The sequence below is a fragment of the Ambystoma mexicanum genome, chromosome 1q (genome assembly GCF_040938575.1).
Source record: "Ambystoma mexicanum isolate Mex_15411 chromosome 1q, UKY_AmexF1_1, whole genome shotgun sequence".
Taxonomy (NCBI): domain Eukaryota; kingdom Metazoa; phylum Chordata; class Amphibia; order Caudata; family Ambystomatidae; genus Ambystoma; species Ambystoma mexicanum.
Window position 1 is genome coordinate 419,536,785 of NC_090922.1, and position 20,082 is coordinate 419,556,866.

Here is a 20,082-nt window from a genome sequence, read left to right on the forward strand (position 1 = left end):
CTCATTCTCATTGGCATGCCTCTCCATCCCAGAATCCCTGTATGTAATACGTGCCACCTGCAAACTACCGCCATGTCCGCAGACATGTAGAGGATCGGAGCGTGACGACTGTACATTTAAATAGTATTCCCCTTTTCTCCTTTAAGGTGGGCTTTGAAAAGAGCCGTTTTTTTGTTTTTTTTTTTGCAGATGCCTGACAGACACCTGTTATTTTGTATTTTTTTTTCTTCTTAGTGTACTCCTACAATCATCACAGAACCTTCTCCAAAGCAAGCCTTACATTCCTAAAGAACATGGCATTTCCCAAAAAAGATAAAGGGCCTCATTACACGGTAGGCGGTGTGCCATGGCGCTATTAGCGCCATGGCTCATGCCGGTAAAATACCGGCGCCGCCTTGGCGGAAAGGGGATTTACCGCCCCATTCCAAGGTTGGAGGGGCGGTAAATCCCCCTTCCGCCATTGCCCTTCCCCATTCCCATTCCTGCCCCATAGGGCTCTATGGGAATGGGGAAGGCGCTAATTACGGCACCGCAATTTTGCGGTGCCGTAATTAGCTCCGAGGTCCCTTAGCGGGTTGGATTTTAACGCCTGCAAAAAGCAGGCGTTAAATCCCCCAACCCGCAAAGGGACCTCGTAGTAAGGCGGTAAGGATTTACCGGTACCGGTATTTTACCGGTACCGGTAAATCCCTACCGCCATCCGTGTAATCCCTACCGCCATCCGTGTAAGTCTTAACATGGAGATTTAGCTTTCCTTATTCCCTTCTCTCTCTCACCTGTTTGTTCTTGTCTTTTTCTCCCTATTCGCTGGGGCGTGACGGCGAATCCGGATGATCGCTGCTGAACATGGAGGCGCTCTGTAAAGGTGAGTGGAATGCGGCGCTGCAGCGATCGACGCGATGAGCTTTTAAATAAAAGTCTTCCTTTTCAGGATTGTCGGCTAGATGTCTCCGGGATGCGGATTTAGCAGGTAAGGACTTTTCCTTCTTCTGTTCTCTTCTTCTCTTCCTTTGCAGGTGATCCAGGATGCTGGCAGGCGTGGCAGAAGTCAGGATGCAGGAGCAGACACGGTGAGCGTCCAGCTGCTAGATGCAGAACAACGCGAAGCACGTGTGGCTGTTTGGGTGGGGTTTAAATAGCCTTGGAAGAAGTTCCAGGTATGTATCCTTCCTCCAATCAGGTATGTATCATTCCCCGACCACGCCCGGATGGTAAATTAGTCCCACAGGTAAAGTAGTTCCTTTCAGGCCTCAAGGAGGCCGGGATCCTGCAGCATGGTCTGCATCAGGTAAGTGCACCCAAGCACTCCCATAATGAGCCTGGCGCCTATGGCGCCAGGACTGATGTCTTTTATGAGCCTGGCGCCATAGGCGCCAGGACACTGTCCAAAGGGCCCCTATATGGGGTTGCTGGGTCCTTCCTTGGGGACTGGATGTCCGCTTTCGGGGACGCAGGGCTTGAACCGGCTCCCCGGGAGCGGGCATCATGACAGCACTCCCCCCCCAAGGCCCCTCCCAAGGTTGTTCCCTCCGGGGGTTTTGGTTTGTCTGGGAAGAGTCGGTGGAATTTCCTGACTAATCGAGGTGCATGCACATGGTCGCTGGGTTCCCACGACCTCTCCTGAGGTCCGTACCCCTTCCAATCAATTAGGTAGAACAGTTTTGACCTAAACATTTTTGAGTCTAAAATGTTCTTCACTTCGAATTCGGGCTCCCCATCTATTAGAATAGGTTCTGGAGGTTTGAGTAGTCGGGTTCCGGGTACCACTGGTTTCAGAAGTGACACATGAAAAACAGGGTGAATTCGCACACTAGCTGGTAAATCAAGTTTAACAGCCACTGGGTTAATTATTGCCGTAATAGAATAAGGTCCCAGATATTTTGGGTTAAAAGTTCGAGGCCCTTTGAGTGGTAAATGTCTGGTAGCTAACCACACTTGATCCCCAATCTGATACGGAGGTGCTTCACTCCGATGTAGATCAGCATTCTCCTTGTATTTTCTCTTGGCTTGTTGTAAATGCGTAGTTGCCTCTTTGAAGGCGTGGGTAATTGTAGAATGCAGATGTTCTACTGCAGGCATTCCGAGGTTCTGAGGTGAGTCAAGGTTTGAGGTTCGAGGGTGATGCCCAAACAAGGTATGAAAAGGACTGTGGCCAGTTCCAGAGTGTACCGAATTATTATATGCGTATTCGGCTATCCAAAGAATGTCTTTCCAGTTGCTTTCAGATTGCTGTAACATACACCGTAAGTACTGCTCAAGGGTCTGATTTGTCCTCTCGTTCTGACCATCGGTCTGTGGGTGGTGACTGGTCGATAATCTTACGTCAATCTGCGCCATTTGACAACATTTGCGCCAGAAGTGGGAAATGAATTGGCTTCCCCGGTCATAGATTAGTATAGATGGGAATTCATGTAGCCGAACAATATTTTCGAGGAATTCTTTGGCTAGGACAGAAGCTGAAGGTAAACCTTTCAAAGGAATAAAGTGGGCCATTTTGGAAAACAAATCCACAATTACCAGAATAGTATTGTACCCCGAACAAGGAGGCAGGTCCGTAATAAAATCCATTGATAGGGTGTGCGAGGGTGCTGGCGGTATGTCTAGAGGTTGAAGGAGACCGGCTGGTCTTTTCTTTTGACTTTTATTTTGGGCGCAAACACCACAGGACATCACAAAAGATTTAACATCTTTTCGCCAAGAGGGCCACCAAAATTGTCGTTTCACCTTTTCCTCTGTCTTGGCAATACCGGGGTGTCCCTCTATTAATGTATCATGATAACCGGAAATAACTAGTTTGTGTAATTCCTTATGTGGCAGGAATAAGCGTCCTTGGAAATAAGGTAAACCATTATCTATGGTAAAGTCTGATCCCTTTTGTATCCAATCCTGTAAGGTTGTAGGGTCCAGGAGTTGTTTCACTCTGGCTTGAATGTCTTCAAGCTTCTGTAATGAAGTCATGCCTAGAATCCTCTGTTCGGGAATTATTGGTACTGGTTTTGAGTTTGTATCAGATTCTCCCATTCCAATTCGGGATAAGGCGTCTGCTTTACCATTCTTGCAGCCAGGTCGATAGGTAATCACGAAATCAAATTCAGCGAAAAACAAAGCCCATCGGAGCTGCCGTGATGACTGAGCCTTGGCGGTTTTCAAATACTGTAAATTCCGGTGATCAGTGATCACTGTGATGTTATGCAGAGCGCCAAGCAGATAATGCCGCCAGGCTTTAAAAGCGGACTTAATGGCTAACAGTTCTTTGTCAGTGATTGCATAATTAACCTCGGGTGCCGAGAATTTTCTGGACCAAAATGCTACGGGATGCAGTTGGTTGGTTTCGGGATCTCTTTGGGACAGGACAGCTCCCATGGCTAGGCTGGATGCGTCAGTCTCGACGACATAAGGGAGATCTGGACGCGGGTGTTTCAATATAGGTGCAGAGGTAAACTTAGCTTTTAAATCCTGAAAGGCCTGCTCGGCTTCTTCAGACCATTCAAAACGTTTATTTTTCCTCAAGAGTGCAGTAATGGGTTGTACCACGCGTGAAAATTCCGGGATAAACCTGCGATAGAAATTGGCAAAGCCGAGCATGCTTTGAACCCCTTTTACAGAGCTAGGTGATGGCCATTTGAGGATGGCATCCACTTTTCTTGAGTCCATTCGGACTCCTTTGGGTGTCAGGATGAAACCTAGAAACTCGACTTCTGTGGTATGGAAAACACATTTCTCCAATTTAGCAAATAGTTTGTGTTGGCGCAGTTTTTCAAGTACTGCCCTGACGTGTTTTCTGTGATCAGATTCCGAAGAGGAGTACACCAGAATGTCATTGATATATACGACTACACAAACATCGATGAGTTCCCGAAGGACATCATTCATGAAGTATTGGAAGGCAGCCGGCGCGTTGCACAATCCGAAAGGCATCATCTGGTACTCGAATAATCCGTATTTAGTACGGATGGCAGTTTTCCATTCGTCGCCTTCTTTAACTCGTACCAGATGATAAGCCCCCCGGAGATCTAACTTGGTGTATATGCAAGTGTCCTTCACCTGGTCAAGGAGTTCAGGGATCAGAGGCAGAGGATAACGGTTTTTAACCGTTATCTGGTTCAATGCGCGGTAATCGATACGAGTTCTAAGGTCGCCTTCTTTTTTGGGCACGAAGAACAAAGCCGAGGATGCCGGGGACTTTGACGGGCGAATAAAACTATTAGCTAGGTATTGATCCAAATATTGTCTCAAATGCAGGTTCTCAGGTTCGGTAAGGGCATAAATCCTGCTACAAGGGGGTTGTGCACCGGGCACCAGATCGATTTGGCAATCGTACGATCTGTGAGGAGGTAACGTGTTGGCCTGTTCCTTTTGGAAGACGTCCTGAAAGTCTTGGTATTCCGGAGGTAGTTGCATGGAGGCAGAGGTTACAGATGCTAGATTAATCTTCAGGTTTTCTAGGTAGCAGGTTTGTGTACAATCCGGGAAGGTTATTCTCTTAGCTCGCCAAACAATTCGAGGATTATGTGTCTCTAACCAAGGGATTCCAAGAATAACCTGAAACTGTGGAGCCTTGATTACATCAAACACAACACCCTCCCGATGGCCGTCAGGACCAATAAGAGTCACCTCAGTAGTGGAATGTGTTACCGGTCCAGAGGCAATTTCAGTTCCATCGACTGTGGTGATGACATCTTTGCTGGTTTTAGGACGGAGAGGGAGGTTAATCCTAGAGACCAATTCACGATCCACATAGTTTCCAACAGCCCCACTATCGATGTATGCCTTTATTGCATGCAACCGCTTAGGCTGTTCTGGATCTACGAGAACCATTGGCACAATGAAATGCGAGGTCTGAGAGTTAGTTTTCAAGCTCGGCAAGCAGACCCCTACGCTTGTCGGGCGGAGTCGTTTCCCGAAACAGAGTCTTCATGGTTTTTATCAGCTGCTCCTACCGCCTTTCGGGGCGGTTTTGCCGGGCAATCTCGTAGAAAGTGTCCAGAATTCCCACAATAAAGACATAATTTTAACTGCCGCCTCCTTTCACGTTCCTTTTGAGTTAAGGGTCCTTTAACCCCTCCAATTTGCATAGGCTCAGAGACATCAACTCCCTTGGGGTTAACATGGGTCTTGACCAACACCCGAGTCTCAAACCTGGACCGATCTGCTTTTCTGTTTTGAAGTCTGTGATCCAATTGGACCACTAAGTCTATATACTATGTGCATTCTTGGGGCGGATTCACAACTTGGGCCAAGACATCTTTAAGTTCTCTGCGTAGGCCTCGATAAAACAACGTGACTCTTTTATCCTCTGGCCATCCCGTTTCCACAATTAGTCTATTAAAGGTTGCAATATAGGATAGGAGGTCCTGATTGCCCTGTCGCAGGGATAGAAGTTCGTCATCCAGAGCCTGCCCCTGAGAGTGTCGAGCAAATAACCTTTCCATGCTTGCTTGAAACCCTTGAAAATCACGGAGAATCGGGTCATCTTGAGTAACCAGTGGAACTGACCAATCGGCAGCGCAGCCGCTGAGATATGACAATACAAACACTACCTTGGTCTGATCATTAGGGAAGGCCCCAGGTCTGCATAGGAAGTGCAAACGACACTGATTCATGAATACGGCGAATCGTTTGGGGTCCCCAGCAAAGCGTTCGGGTGGGGCCATTTCAGGACCTATTTGCAAAAGCAGCTTCCATGATATCAAAATGATATCAACACATCATTCAAATGTAAGAAATCGAGTGTATAAACTATACTATGCTAAAAGTCCAGCTTTAGAACTAGCCAATTTAAATAACACTCTTCTACATGGTACACCCAAATACCTACAAGAAGAAATTGACTGTATCTAGAGAAAATGTTTTGGAAGTGAAAGCCACTTACAAAATGCAATAGTGTTAGAACAGACTAGCAACAATTCTGCACATGGCAACCTTCTACTACGCACATACAAAAAAGAAATACTAAAATTTAAAAGTACATTCGCTGAAGTACCAAACCATGTGTGTGTGTGTTGCCGCAGAACTTTTTACAAAAGAAACACAAAAACTATAGAAGTAACATACAAAATAGAAGACAATGAAGATTTCAAATGGTTTGAATTAGCTCTCTACCTTTTAGCTGAAAACAAATACGAAATAAGGGAAAACCTAATATGTTGCAGGTACTGCACTACAAAACTTGACAACAACCAAACTCTTTCACGAGCTGTCACTAATAATTTGGAATTATTCCCACTACCGAAAACCCTGCAACAACTCAATTTGTATGAGAGCATCATAATTCAAACAGTACACCCATTTCAAGCAATAATATGCCTTCAACCAAAAACAGCAAAATTACCTCCCTCTGAATTTGTGAAAGGCATGCATGGCAAAGTAGTTTATTTGCCATTAGATCTGACAGAAAATGTGCACACTCTAGGAGTGCATTGCTCAATAGAGCATTCTTTAATTGTCTTAGTAAATGGTGTACTAACAAAAGACAAAACAATTTGGCAACAACTCGTGGACTTACATAAGGTTAGACAAGCCTTGCATTATCTGAAAGACAATAATGAATACTACAAAGAAATAAATATTGAAGAAAGCTTAAGAGAAACAACTGAAATAATTCAGGAGTCATCATAAACTGGTCAGTTTGAACTTCTGGATTCTGCTGCAGTATCCACTCTTTTGGACCATTATACAATTCATCCATTGCACTCTAATGAGAGCATAAATGATGCACTAGAAACTTACCAAATGCAACAAACCAAAGGGTCAGCAATGAGCTTACGGGAAAAAAGTATAGAAGCATGTGCTTTTCCACTGATATTCCCTACTGGCAAAGAAGGAAGATACAATGATAGACCCACTCAGATAACAGCATCAGAATACCGCTCATTACGAATGTATTCTGAAGATCCCAGATTTAGACAAAATGTGGAATACATATTCAACCTACTCTTTGAAAGTGAACTAGCAACCCTATGTTACGGAGTTGCACACGTATTGAAATCTGGAACCCACTTTTAAAATATGTCAGCTATGCAATTAATACAAAAAGTGCAAGAAAAAGATGAGGTTTTACAATCAAGCATAACAAATCTGTTTGCAAACATGCGTGGTACGAAAGAATACTGGTTCCGACGGCATGGAGATGTACGTTGTATGATCACAAACCTTGGACCACCCACTTGTTTTGTTACATTAAGTTGTGCATAATATGCATGGGAAGATTTACATGATTTTCTACGCCTATCAAACAACAACAAAACCAACATAGATATACTAACACCTGGAGAACTTTGCTCTCTAGATCCTGTTAATGTTTCAAGATATTTCCACCATCGTTTCATTGCTATGCTACACTTTATTTGTAATAAAACTGTTCCTCCCCTCGGAGAATTGCAACACTTCTTTTGGAGAAAAGAATACCAAGCCAGAGGAGCGCCACATATCCACATGCTTTTATGGATTAAAGGTGCACCTAAATTTGGTGAGGACAGTGATGCCACTGTTTTGCAGTTCATCCAAAAATATGTCACTTGTGAAATCCCTTCACAAAGGACACATAGTGACCTTCATGGACAGATTGTACAATTTCAAAGACACAAATGTGGCAAATATTGTCGTCGCAAATACAAAAGCAAAGGGAAATACTATACCAAATGCCACTTTGGTTTCCCTAGACCAGTTACAGAAACAGGTGAAGTGAACAACTTCATGTCTTCAGTTCGACATAGTGTTAAAGGTAAATCACCTAAGAACACGTAATACATAAAAAGAACAGATGAATCAAAATATATCAATGATTACAATGCAATCATTGCCCTCTTATGGAATGCAAACATAGATGTGCAGTACATTGCAGACAATTCCACTGCAGTTGCACAATATGTTACAGCCTACTAAACAAAAGCAGAAAAAACAGAGCTTCAAGGCCTCTGGAATGACCTTTCATCAGACAAAACACTATCTCAGAAATTGTACAGCCTAGGCATAAAAATGCTCTCTCATAGAGAATGTGGTGCCTATGAAGCTGCAGATCGTTTAACCGGTACTGCTTTGTATGGAAAATCTGAAAATATAGTATGGCTAAGTCTTGGTCCAGCTAAATCTAGATAAATAGTTCTCAAATCATATGAGGACATAGAAACAATTGCCAAAAATGAATGATCCCAACAGCCAATACCTTTTAAAAAACAATTTACTAGACACATACTACCCAAACAGGAGTACTAAATTGGAAACCATGTATCTATACCACATAGCCCAAAACTTTGCTTACAAAAATAATATAAAACCAGATGAAAAAAGGTAGATATAGAGTGACAGATTGTGAAGGCAGCTTAGTGAAACTTACCAAACGAAGCTTAATTAATCATGTGAAATTGTCATTAACAACTCCTCAACAGAAAGAACTATATTATATGTCCCTGCTACAACTTTTGAAACCATAGAGAATAGAGGAAGAGATACTAGATAACTATGACTGCTATGAAGACGCTTTCAAAGCAAATTAAACTTAAAAATTTGCAGGATATCAAGTAAAGTAAACGCTGATATTCCTTGCATTTTAGAATACAATAAACTGCGTTCACTGTACACCCCCCCATCTAAAATCATATCCTGTTCCAGAAGAAGGAAAATGTTGTAAAAGAAAACTAAATCAAACAGAAATGCCACAGGATCTTACTGCAAATCCTGCAAAGAAAGCAAAAGAAGCTAATACTTCATCAATTACCACAAGCAAAGTTTGGTGAGGATTCGTCCAGGGGGAGCGGAGTTATAAGCCGCCCAAAAAGTGCTCTTCCTATGGAAACAGCAACTTAACCATAACTACACAGTCACTACTGTGGCTTTGTTTTTTATATTTATATATATATATACATACATACATGCTGGATGGGTAAGTGGATGACATGCAAGAAGAGCATCTAGCATTATGAGAAAAGAGACAGCGATGTATAGGTGGGTACCAGTAAAAGATGATGCAGAGAGAGCCAGAAGCACTTTACGAGAAATTTAAAAAAAACAGGACTCAAACTGCACAATATTACTTTGATTAATAGTAATTTCAGTGTGTGGCTGACAACCGGGTTTGTACAGTAGCTTTGATAAAAATGTTAGTCAGTTGCATTAGCATTAATTCTTTGACAAGGACGTGCCTTCCTTGTTAGTTGGCGGAGTCTGCCCAGAGAATGCAATACCCAGAAGCAGCTTGTTTTTATAACTGATTATGTGTGCATGAGGATGCTTTATCTAGAAAGGAAGGACTCATTTTATGGTACTAGGTTGTGTGGTGAGTTGAAATAAAAACACACTCTAATGTGAGAGGACTGAGACACAGGGTGCAGATGCATCTTAACCAGCGCCCACAGGGTAATTGGAGGGGGTGTTCCATTAATGTCCTAAACCCATGTAACTGGCTCCAATCACCTCTGCTATAGTGGACTGCCTTGCCCAGCACCCAACGGACTGGGGAGAGTTGGTGTGCTTGCCCCACACGTAGGGCACAGGATTGCATACATGCATGAGAGATGCCCAAGGGACATGCTAAATTGGCTGTAAAAACAACCCTGTGCAGTCTAGGAACTTAGGGTCTCCTAGTATACCTTGCAAGGGAGAGGATTGGCCTGCAGACTGCAATATAAAGAGAAGCAGTTGGGCGTTTACCAATAAGGTGTTCCATCACCCAAATGTGGCAAACGCTGCACCTAGTAGAAGAGACTCCACAGTACTGCATAGCTACCAAATTCAGTCTAGGGAATTGCAAGATGGTGTCACATGCCATAGGCGTTTATAAAATCTCTCAGGTCCAATCCGATCCTAATAGAAACCGTTACCTCAAATACCTATCAGTGTCCTAAACCAATAATCAGATCATTTAGGGAATTAAGACACATAAGAAAGGCTAATTCCTGTATTAAATACATGAGCTCTGGAGGAAGGACCAATTAGAGTCATCCTTAAAAATCCCCCACAGCTTCTTGGGTATGAAAGGGGCTTGGAAAATGCATTCAGTGTCTTGGACCCTGAAGAAGCACACGTACGTGCTGATGCAGCTTTGATACAAGAGACTGCTGGAGAGGGGAAGACTGAAGGGACTGCTTCCTGGGGTAAGGCAGGGAAAGCCTGGAGAGGCTAGGGGAGAGGTGGAGAGCTGGAAAGCCCTGGAACCCCTGGGGAAGGAAGGCTGACCAGAAGGTCACCAAAGCCCCTCTTAACTCCTAGGGGGGTACATGGACAGCCAAACCCTAGGGCTTTTCACCACTGAACCCCAGGGCAAGAAAAGAGGTGCCAGGCCCTTGCAAGATGGGGTAAGCATTATGAGAGAGGCCTAACCCAAGGCCTAGGAGAGAGGCCTACTTTGAGTCCTGTAACCTGAGGCCTAGGATAGAGACCTGTGAATGCTGCACCCTGACTCCTATGGGAGAGGCCTACTGTGAGATCTGTAACCCAAGGACCAGGAGGCTTTTTCTGAATGCAGCAATATAAGACCTATGGGAGAGGCCTATTCCGAGGCCACTACCCCAAGGCCTCGGGAAGAGGCTGTGGTGAAGTCTTTAACCCAAGGAGTATGAGGGAGGCCTTTTGTGAATCCTCCAGCCAAGATCCAGGAGGAACGTGATGTGATTCTTAAAACCCAAGTTCCTGGAGGGACCTGTTTTGAATCCAGAAATCTAAGGTCCAGAATGTGTCTGTTGTAAAACCTGAGAGAACCAAAGGACTGTTTTGTTATAATAGATTAGGGACAGACTTTGAAGAGTAGGTCTATGAACTGTTTTCTTTGGCCATTCCTTGTGACTTTATTTTATTAGCTGTCAGTAGCCAGGAGGCTACAGACGCATAAAGATTAGGTTTGAGACTTTTTCTGAGGGCCAGCCTTTTGAAGTTTTCTTTATTAGAAGCAGGGCTCCCTGGTAGGATGGAAACGTATATTAGAATATGTTTGGACCTTTTTTATTTTAAAAAAAACTCTTTATTGTTTTTTTTTTCTTAAACAACACATAACAGCCAACAACACCAACAAACTTCACACTACAACTGGCACTACACTTCGGATTCCGCACTTTGTCATCCATCTTCATGGTGCGTTGGCCCGGCTTCCTTCAGTCTGTAGTCAATGTCTTACCCCTTATTGTTCACATCCCCCAGATCAGGGCTCATCCGGCTTGCGCGTTGCCTCTGGCTTCCCTCCTCGCGGAGAGTTCTTCTCCTATTTTGCCGCTGGCTGTTCAGTCCTCTACTGGCCCCTCTGGGTCTGGCGTGCCGAGCCCTCAGAGCTTCCGAACAGGTGTTGTATGAGGGAATTCCATGCAAGTATCTTGTCCCCACTTTCTCCCTCCGCCTCTGCATTGTTCTGGTCCACCCTGATGTTTCAGTTATCGTCCATTTCTTCAAATCAGCCCATCGCAGTTCTATTAGCGGGCCGGTACTTGTGTTCCATGCCATTGCGATGCAGCGCTTTGCCAGGATACACATTAGGTCTTTCATTTTTGCGATGTGAGTCCTCTGTTTGTCGCCCCTCGGGAACAGCCCCAACAGATACGACTCCGGCGAGCATGCCTGCATTTGGATCCCTCCTGCCGCCGCCTTGTCTTTAATAGTGTCCCAGAAGTTAGTAATCACCGGGCAGGACCAGAACATGTGTAGCATATCCGCCTTCTCTACCGCACAGCGCGGGCAGACACAGGTTTGCTTGCTTTCCATGAGAGACATTCTCTTGGGCGTGAGGTATGCCCTGTGTATGAGGTAGAGCTGCATTTGTTTAAATCTTGCATTCCTGGAGACTTTCTTTGCATACCAGAGTATCCTGCGCCATTCCTCATCCGTGAAGGTTTTTTTGGAGTTCTTCTTCCCATCTGGCTCTCACTTGCAGCTCCCTCCCATTATTGTTTCTCAGGAGCTGTTCATAGAGTCTGAATACTGTATGTCCTCTTTCCGACACATCATACCACGCGTCCAACTCCTCCTCTTTCTCATCTCCCTCGGTTAACGTCTTCCACTTCTTCTTGATCTTCCGGACCATGCTGTTGTACTATAAAACTTGTCCTCTGTTTATATTCTGCTCTTCCATTAAGGTCCGGAAGTCCACCCATTGTCCGTCTCTCCATAAAACCCCGATCTAAGCCACTCCCTTATCTTCCCACTCTGTGCGATATGTCGTTAGGGACTCTATGCGGGTATCGACCAGTCCCAACGGAATTTGCCGGGAGAAGGGGTCCCGAATCCCTTGGGTTTTCCATGCTCTCCTCCATAGAGTCAGGCCCCATTTGACCATGTTGGGGAGCGGTTTAGTTGAAGCTTCGTCTATCCATAGGAGCTCCCTCAAATAATATTGTTGTATTGCTGGTTGGAAAGGCAATGTGTCTATGGATGTGTCATCTCCCACACACCGTACCACAAATAGGAGTTGCGACGCCGGCAGCCTGATCCCTCCCCAATCATAATCTCTCTGTAAGGTGTTCAGCGTTATTCTGTTCCTCCCTCCGCCCCGCAGGTATTCCCTTGCCAATGTACGGATTTGTTTAAAGAACGACCCAGATATTTTGTATGGAATATTGGTGAAGTAATATACTAAACGGGGCAGTACCGTCATCTTCAAATGGGCCGCTCTCCCTATCATCCCCAGTGGGAGCGTTTTCCAGGATTTCATTGCTTTCCCTATCTTGTCCAGGGCTGCCTGTGTGTTGGCTGTATGTGTCTCAGTGGTGTTATGATATATATCCACTCCTAAATAGCGGAAGGTGACTGGCGTCCAAATAAGTCCTAAGTCAGGCAACTGGTCTGGGGTAGCCTTTTTCAGGTCCGCTAGGGGGAACAACAAAGACTTCTCCTTATTAATAGTGAAGCCCGACAGTCTGGCGAAAGCACCCAGGGCCGCTAGCAGGTCTGGCAAGTGGTCCCTCGGGTTCCCGACATAAAGCAGCATGGCGTCTGCGTATATCAATATTTGGTGTACCACCCTGTCTACCTCAATGCCTGCATCTTGGAATTCTGCCCTGAGGAAAACAGCGAACGGTTCCAGGGCCAATATATACAGCATCGGGGATGGTGGGCATCCATGCTTTGTGTCTCTACCGATTTTCCACCCTTCCGAGATGTGTCTTCCCGTTTTCACTCTTGCTCTGGGATCTCTGTAAAGAAGTTTTATCCACGCAGGTATCGCATAAAATTGGCGAGCGCATTCAGCAGCCAGTTCCAATTAACTGAATCAAATGCTTTTATGGCATCAAGTGACGCCACTGCGCATTCCCCCTGTCTCAGGTTTGTGCTGTCGACTACGTGGTGGAGTCTGCGCAGATTCCATGTTGTGCTCCTTCCCAGTACGTATCCTGTTTGGTCTGGGTGAACCAGTGTAGGTATGACTCTCTTGAGTCGATTCACTAGGGCTGCGGTCAGGATTTTGGAGTCCTGGTGTTTCAGGGAGATTGGCCTGTAGGAGCCACACTCAAGGGGCAGCTCACCCGGTTTTAATATGGGTATTATAACGGATTCCGACAGGCTCTGCGGCAGCCGTCCTCTCTCGTATGCGTCTGTAACCCATCCGGTCCCGGGGACTTGCCCGCTGGGAGGTCGGCTATTAAGGCCGTCAACTCCTCCACCGTGAGGGGTGCTTCCAATGTCTGCGCTTGCTCCTCCGTTATCTTGGGAAGGCGAATCTCCTCCAGGGCACTGGCTATGTCTCCAGCCTCCGCCTCTTGGTTCTGGGAGTACAACCTTTCATAGAATCGTGAAAATACCTCATTTATCCCTTCCTGTATCCTCACTTCCTCTCCCTGCTCGTCTTAAATTAAGTTTATGGGGTCGTGCCTGCTCTCCTGCCTAGTGAGCCAGGCCAAGAGTCTACTGGGTTTATCCCCTTCCACATGCAACCTCTGTATGTAACTCCTGTGGTCTAGTGTCCCCAATTTCTCCCAAGTGGCACTACACTGCAGCAAGGTGAGTTCCCTGGGTTCCTCTCCATCCACACCCACTTGTGTCTCCACCCGTTCTATCTCCCTTTCTATTTCTCCCAGCTCAGCCAATATGCCTCCCCGTAGTCCTCCCGCCTTTCCTATCCAGACCGTTCCTGTGCTGTCGCCACTCCCCACGTTATGGTCAAAATAGTCGTCTATCGCCTCCCTGATGTGCTCTTGGAAATCCCCATACGTCAGTGCCTCTGCCCGAAGTCTCCATGTGGGTATGGGGGCCCCCCTGTATGTGTACGTCCATATTGCTACCAGCGGGGCGTGGTCAGATAGTGTTCGTCCCTTGATGTGTATCCCCGTGAATTCCCCAAGAGTCTCCCGTGAATAAGTAGTCTATATGGGTGTATATTCTGTGTGGAGTGCAATAGTGTGTGTAACCCCTGGTATGTACTTTCCTCCAGATGTCGTCCAGTTCCAGCTGGTCTAGAATCTTCTGCAAAGCTCTGGCCGGCGGTGCTGGCTTCCTTTGCCTGGTTTCGGATCTATCCACCTGCGGTTCAATGTGCAGTTGAAGTCGCCTGCCCAGATGAATGACGCTTCCCTGTACGGGGCCAGTCGAGGTGTTATTGTCCTGAAGAACTCTGCCGCATCATGATTAGGGGTGTACGTGTTTATCAGGCACACCTCCTTGTTCTCCAGCATTCCATGCACGATTACCATTCTGTCCTCCAAGTCTCTCACATGTCTTATGAGCTGGAAGGGTACTCCTGGGGCTATCCACGTCAGTACTCCCCTGGCGTATTTCGAGTAAGTTGAGCAGTACATTTGTCCTCCCCACTTCTTGGCAATCTTTGTTTGCTTTTCGGCCATCAGATGCGTTTCTTCCAGCATTGCTATTTGAACCTTTGCCCTGTTCAGCCAGGCATAGACCCTCAGTCTCTTGACATAGGCATTCAGTCCCCTGATGTTCCAGGTAACTATGATGGCTTTTTCCTAGCCCATTCCATTACTGTGTCACTGTGCCCTTCTGTTCCCATGGGCCCGTGTGGTGTCCTGTGTCTTGCGCTGGACTCTCTCATTTCGTCCTTTGCCAATCTCCTCCACTTGGGGTGGTCTGGCCCTTCCCCTATTGATTCTTGTCTGTGCAGAATCCTTGTGGGTCTGCCACCCCGCAGTACTACTTTGGCTGCCCTCCTTGGGGTATGTCTCTGTAACCCTGCCACTTGCGCCAAGTCCATGTTGTTTGGTACTTTCTCCTCCATTCGTGCCATCTGTCAACTAACCTACCCACACACTAACTACAACTGTTAACAAACTCCCAGCCTCCCTCCCCCTGCTCGTGCTTCGCCGCTTTCCTCGTGCCACCCTCCTTTACTTGGGCGCACTTGCTGCAGCGGGATGCCTCAAAACTGGCATCTCGAGTTCTGTTCCTCTGTGGAGTTCCTTCGCAGCAACTGGTGGTCTTCCCCAGGAGTGCACTGGCTCCTGTTTATCAAGCTGCAAGTTCTTGTCTCTTTAACATTGTTCGCCCATCTTCGTCGCGCTCTGTTTCTCATCGGGGTGCATTTCCGTTGTTTTGCCCATTCCCCATTCTTGGTTGTGGGATCCCTTGCTGATCCATCCACTCGTGAGCGTCGGCCATGGTCTCAAAGATGTGCGTCTTGTCATTATGCAGCACCTTCAGTTTAGCTAGGTATAGAAGCATGTATCGCACACCTGCGGCCCAGAGGCGCTCCTTGGTCAGCCAAAATTGTGCCCCCTGCTTTTGCACTAGTGCTGTATAGTCCGAGTAGATGGTTATTCTGGCAGCATTTCTCGTTATCACCCCGCCCTCCTTGGAGAATGCCAAGATCTTCTCCCGATCCTTGAAGTTCATGATCTTTGCAAGCATGGGTTTTGGGGGTGCCCCTGGGCGGGGTCTCCTAGTCAGAGCTCTATGTGCCCTCTGTACTGCAAAGCCCTGAGATAGATTTCCTGCCCCCACTTCTTGGAGCAGCAAGGTTTCTATGTAGTTCGTGGGATCTCTGCCTTCCTCCCCTTCTGGCAGTCCCACTATGCGCACATTGTTGCGTAGAGCTCTGCCTTCTGCATCTTCTGCCCTACGTTCCAGGGTACGGATGTGATCCAGCGCCTCCGTCATTTGGGATTGGGAGGTTGTGATGTTCGCTGTATTGCTTTGCACCTGTTGTTCCGCTACAGTCACCCTCGCCGACAGGTTACTTACATCTTGCCTTAGGAGCCCCACGTCCACTATGACCGCATCCATTTTTCACTCCAGTGATATTTTTAGAGCCGCTATGGCTTCAAGTATAGAGCCCTCCTTGTGTCCTCTTCCTTGCTGCTTGGAGTCGGATGTGCTTGTGCCGGCCTCTGGTGTCGCGGACTGAGGCTCATTGGTCTTCCGAACGACTCCATGCTGATTTTCCTCCCTTTGCCACCACTCTGTTTGTCCAGCATGCCGGCGCCAGTGGCTCGTGTGCATCTGCGCCGGGGCTACAGCTTCCCCCTTTGTACCCGGCGCTGTTATTGTTGGCCGGAGTCTGGACCGTCTCCTGCTCAATTCGCTCTCTTCTCTATTCTGCCTTATTCTCTCCAGCCCTTGCCGGGTTGTTCGTGTCGGCTTATCCCAGGTGTGTTCTGAGTTGGCTCCGTCTCTGTTTTTGTGATGGGGTAACCAGCCCCTCCAGCTGCCTCAGCTAGTGCCCTGTCCAGTATACCTTTTTCTACTTTTGTGTGATCACACATTTCGCTTCTTCCCTGTTTGTCTCATATCTTCTGCTCCGTGATTGGGTGTCCACTCTGGCGGCAGAGCTTCACTGTCCCTTCTCACCGCCTGTGCCGATGTGGGGGCTGCAGTGCTGTAATGGTGCGATGTGTGCTGGTGTCTACTCAAGGGGGGTGCGCCACTGTGCTGCTCACTGGTGTGTCGTGCAGGTGTAATGCTTTCCCCTTAAGCGAACCCCCACTATTTTTTCCCCACTTGGTACCTTGTCGCACCAGCTCTGTGGTGTGACACTCTATTGCCCAGCCGAGCTGTGCTGTCGCCCTTTGCCGCTTCACCTATATTAGAGGCTGCAGTGTTGTCGTACACACCAGCTCCGCCTGAAGTGTTGTGCCCAATTGTTACTTCCTTGTGTGGTTGGCTTCTCACCTCTTATTTATTCCCTATTTCTTGGGGAGCTCTGTTTGCAATCAGGCTGTGCACTGTTCTTATAGTTCAGGATCGTCTTCCTGTGGCCATGCTCGTTTGGGGCGAGGCCCCACTCTAACGCAAGTATCCTCTATGTAATGGGTCAATGAACTTTGCCCTCCCACGTGGCTAGTGTTATTAGTTTGTGGGTCCAGCACTCTCTGCCCGCTGGTGTGGGTCTCCTGCTGATTGCGGCCACCCGAGACATTCGGGTCTTTTGTAGTCGCTGCCCTTGCCGCTTCACTCCCTGCTGGTTCAAGTCATGCCGGTTTGGGGCGGCGTGCAATTATGGCGCTGCGGCCAGTGGTCCATGCCCCCCCCCCCCTTTGTGGGACGCTGTGGTCAGATGATCCAGGCGTCCCCTGTGCACCTATGGAGTCCGCCTGCTGTGTGGCCTCTGCCGTCGGTGATGCGGCCCCTCTATGTCTCGCTGGCTCAGGTCTTGGCCCCCTTATGGTGTCACCTGTAGTGATGTGGTGAGTGGGTTGTGCCCTCCCACGTATGACCCACTACTATGCTGCGTGTCAAGTGTCCCGGCTCTCCCACATAGCCGCCTGTCCCCTGGTAGCCGCCGGTGGTGCTTGGGCTCGCCTGCATGCAGGCTCACAGCTACATCCACCTCCGGTCTTGCCTCAGGTCTCTGTTGGTCTCTGGCCCATGGTGGCCCGTCTGCTACGTGTACCGCCTCACAGGCCTTCCTGCGTTGCTGTTCGGGGCTCTCCTGCCCTAGTCGGCGTATCTTCTGAAGTCTGTGTGCTTGCTGGTGTCACAGGGGGGGGGGGTTGTTTTCACCTCTTCTGTGCGCTGGATGGGTGCCCTTGTCTTGCCTCGATTGTCCGGCTCCAAGTGCAGGCCCGGAGCAGTACGGGCCGTGGCTAACAGCCCCCCCGCGTCTCCATGGTCGCTGGAGCTGTCGCAGTCTTGGGTTTATGCCTGAATAATTGTGGGCCAGGGGAAGCAGGAATCACGCACGACTCAGCGGGTCCGCTCCAGGATCAGTGGGGGCACATCTCCACCCGGCCGGGCTGCAGTGCAGAGTCTGGGGGGGTGCAATCCACGCACCCTCTTGGCGAGGATCTCAGGCCTGGGGGGGCGCATGCTGCCCCTTGCCACCTCTGTCTCTTCCTTCCGCCTTGTTGCCCTGCTTCAAGAGCACCTCTCCCCCAGTGCTCTCTGGTCTCTGCAGCAGCTCCCGTTCCCTGCTCACGGTCACAGTGCACCCACGGCCTTACTCGTCTCGGTTTCCCCAGGTGGTGATCCGGGTCTGCTCCGGACACCGCGGGTCGGTGCAGGGTCACAGTCCCATAGGCTGGGAGTCTCGTTTCGCCTCCAGTACCACCCTTTTATGCCAGTGCTGGTCGCCTCTCGCTCTCCGCTGTTTGTGTGGCTTCTCCCCCCTTGATGCTCCAGCTGTGCCTATGAGCTGGATCAGCGAGTCCCGCCCGCTATTTTGTGTGATGGCACAGCGCTCGCATCAATTCCTTTTCCTGGCTGCTTCGCGCTCTGTTTTTTCTCAGGATCCTCTCCAGCCGTCCCTCGGACCTTCAGACACCATCCCTGATGTTTCTGTGGATTATCCTCACAAATTAAGTCACAATCCTGGATATGCTGGGCTTCGACCCTGCCTCGTGGTTGTCCTCGTCCTCAGTTGAGTGAGGGTTTCGATCTTCATCTTGATCGTCATTGTCTGTGCCCTGCTGACATTCCTCTTGGCTCGAGGGTCTGCAACTCGTTTTGTCTTCCTCTGGGGTCAGAGGGTCTTGGTACGGAGGGGTCTCCTTCCTATCTAGAAAGGACTTTGTCAGCCTTAAGAAGAAATTTGTAATGGCGGACGTGGCTGGGGTGGATGCTAGCTCTTTGGGGCTCGGAGGGAGTCAAAAATTCCTCTTTTCTCTTTCGAGCTGGTATCCTTCCTGCTTCGGGAGAGCTCTTCCTCTTATGAACTTTCTCCTTTACCAGCGCGGGTACATCCCTGAGGTGCGCTTCCATTTCGTTAAGACACAGCTAATCGGTACAAGCATGTCTGCCACCGCTTTCTTTATGGTGGTTTCAACGGAGGAGCCAAGCACTCTCTTAAAAGTGTCTGCTAATGCCACATCTTGTTCTTCATACTCCTCTTCGTCCTCTGACCACTCCTGGTCAGTTTGAGGGGTGTATTCCTCCGCCATGATGAGCTCAATAGCCTTATTCTTACTATTACGCCTTTATTTTGTTCTTTTCCCTTTCTTTTGTGTTGTTGGTATTAGCAGTATACCTGCCTACCAGTAGGGGCAGTGTATATGGGAAAGCCTTCTGACTTGTTGCCTTTTCTTTTTTTAATGGTTGCTTTGAAGAACAAAGGGATTTCCTTTCCTGCGGTGCCTCTGACGCTCGGCAAGCGTTGTTTCGCCTTTGAATGAAGGGAAAAACTTCAGCGAGCGCCAGAGGTAAGCTGGAGGCGAGGAAAAGACCGGACGCAGCATTGCAGAGCGGATTGCAGAGTGGTCCTGAGGTAGGCAACGTCATTTGCCATATTTATTATTTTTTTGATGTTTTTTTGTTGCCCAGTGCACGGCCTTAACTGAATCCCGACAACCGATGTTGCTATCGGGTGTCGGACAAAAGAAGGTCTGTACCCGGAAATACTGCCGCTGGCGGGAGAGCTTTGGCAGCAAGGCCGCCGCGGCTGTGTTGGGTCAGTGCTCTGGCCCCCGATGAGTACGGGGGTGCCAGAGGGCGGGAAACGTGGCCGCTGCGCGGCACACTGCAGCTGTCAACCGCCGAGTGGGCTGCAACATGAAATTTGATCCCTGCAGTGGGTACAAGTGAAACAAAACCAATACAATGATAGAGGAGCGTAGCGCTCCTGTCAGAAATAAATCACCCAATACCTATTCATAACGGACAGTATCCAAAAACATATTGGTAAAAGATGCATTAGCGCTCCTGCTAAAGATATGCAGCATGACAACATTTCCTTTTTTCTTTTTTTTTTAATAGTAAATAAAAGTTCCACTGTGAGCAGCA

At 48.0% G+C, this 20,082-nt stretch overlaps 1 protein-coding gene across 1 annotated transcript in view; it reads left to right on the forward strand.

Moving 5' to 3' along the window:
- Positions 1 to 20,082, forward strand: part of SLC12A4 (solute carrier family 12 member 4) — a 1,569,223-nt gene that overhangs the window by 238,814 nt on the left and 1,310,327 nt on the right. The window lies entirely within an intron of this gene.